The sequence below is a fragment of the Cebus imitator genome, unplaced genomic scaffold (genome assembly GCF_001604975.1).
Source record: "Cebus imitator isolate Cc_AM_T3 unplaced genomic scaffold, Cebus_imitator-1.0 Scaffold580, whole genome shotgun sequence".
Lineage (NCBI taxonomy): Eukaryota > Metazoa > Chordata > Mammalia > Primates > Cebidae > Cebus > Cebus imitator.
The window spans coordinates 388,089-390,012 of NW_016107895.1; the positions used below are offsets into that span (position 1 = coordinate 388,089).

The window sequence follows — 1,924 nt, forward strand, 5'->3', positions numbered from 1 at the left end:
AAATGGCCTCCTACACCGAAACCTTGGATTGGACAGATAAAACCACCTATAAAAGGCAAATCACCAATGGGATTGTTCTGACATTTCTGTTCTCAACATAGTGCTTTCTTTAACTGATGGCTGCTGTTCTTAAGTGTTTTGAGTAAATCTAAAAGAAGTTTCTTGGGAATGACACCATATATGGTAATATTTACCCTTTTGTTCCTAAAACTAAATGGTTTCCAAGATAGTATCCCAACTATTGATGCAATAAAAGCCCATAATAAAAAGTTACATTTTTTTGGATGAAAAGGGAATACTGATAGACATATCTGGAGCCGATTAAGAAACATTTTTATTTCCTCAAAATAAATTTTATTCTTCTTTGGGGAAGTAAAAAGGGAAAAATTTACATTTTTTTATTTGTTTATTTTTTTTGAGAGGGAGTCTCACTCTGTCATACAGGCTGGAGTGTAGTGGCATGATGCTGGCTCACTGCAACCTCCACCTCCCAGGTTCAAGCAATTCTCCTGTCTCAGCCTTCCAAGTAGCTGAGACTACAGGTGCATGCCACCACAAGTGGCTAATTTTTGTATTTTCAGTAGAGACAGGGTTTCACCACATTGGTGAGGCTGGTCTTGAACTCTTAACTTCAGGTGATCCACCCTCCTCAGCCTCCCAAAGTGCTGGGATTACAGGCAGAGTCACCATGCCTGGCCAAGTTTACACTTTTATTTCAATTAGAAATTAAGAGCTGGGCGCAGTGGCTCATGCCTGTTATCTCAGCATTTTCGGAGGCCTAGGCAGGTGGATCCCTTGAGCTCAGGAGTTTGAGATCAGCCTGGGCAACACAGTGAAACCCTGTCTCTACCAAAAATACAAAAAATTAGCTGGGCGTGGTGGTGGGTGCCTGTAATGCCAGCTACTTGGAGGCTGAGGCACAAGAATCTCTTGAACTCGGGAGGCGGAGGCTGCAGTAAGCTGTGATCTCACCATGGCACTCCAGCCAGGGCATCAGAGTAAGACTGTTTCAGAAAAAATAAACAAATAAAAGAAATTAAAAGCCAGCATTAAATGCACCTGTTGAAAAACAATTGTATGTTAACCATTTATTCTAGTAAAGGGTGAAATTTCCACAATCTTCCCTCCATCTCCACAAAAAAGTGATCTATTGAGCTACTTAGATTTCGCCATTGTCTCTTAAAGTTGAAAGGAGCCTTAGAAAACTACCCAATGTCAGTCACTTTTCTCATTTTACAGAGAGGGAAATGGAAGTCCACAAAGATTAAATAACTGACTCAGTCACACAGCTAGACAGTGGTAGAAGTGGACTAGAAACCACATTTCTCGATATCAGTTTAATGTTTTTTTTCATTGCAGAATAACAATTGCCATAGTTCTTCTACCATATTAGAGTTTAATAAATGGGCTACTGAATATCCTTGTTCTCATACAAATGGAAAAAAAAAGTGGGATCTGTTGACCACTGATGTTTTGCACCCAACAGCACCATATTGCTACAAGGAAACCATTCCTATGGTTTTCTTCTAGAGAAAATGGGATTTTGACTTCTACAAGAAAGACAAGGTGTGGAATAGCTCGGCAGAAGTAATTTCTGAGCGGTGGGTGGGGCAAAAGGCAGAAAGGCTTTCCTGTGTCACTCACAGACATCAATAAACACAGTTCCAAGAATTAAGAGAAATGATAGAAAACAAGCTCTGCATAATAGAATTGGCTGGGTGCGGTGGCTCACGCCTATAATACCAACACTTTGGGAGGCAGAGGCGGGCGGATCACCTGAGGTCTGGAATTCCAGACCAGCCCAGCCAACATGGCGAAACCCCGTCGCTACTAAAAGTACAAGAATTAGCTGGCATGGTGGCAGGCGCCTGTAATCCCAGCTGCTCAGGAGGCTAAGGCAGGAGAATTGCTTGTATCCGGGAGG

General features: G+C 41.9%; 1 protein-coding gene across 1 annotated transcript in view; it reads right to left on the minus strand.

Moving 5' to 3' along the window:
- The window catches only part of C1GALT1C1 (C1GALT1 specific chaperone 1), a 5,036-nt gene that overhangs the window by 2,067 nt on the left and 1,045 nt on the right, over positions 1 to 1,924 (minus strand). The gene's annotated exons all lie outside the window — the stretch shown is intronic.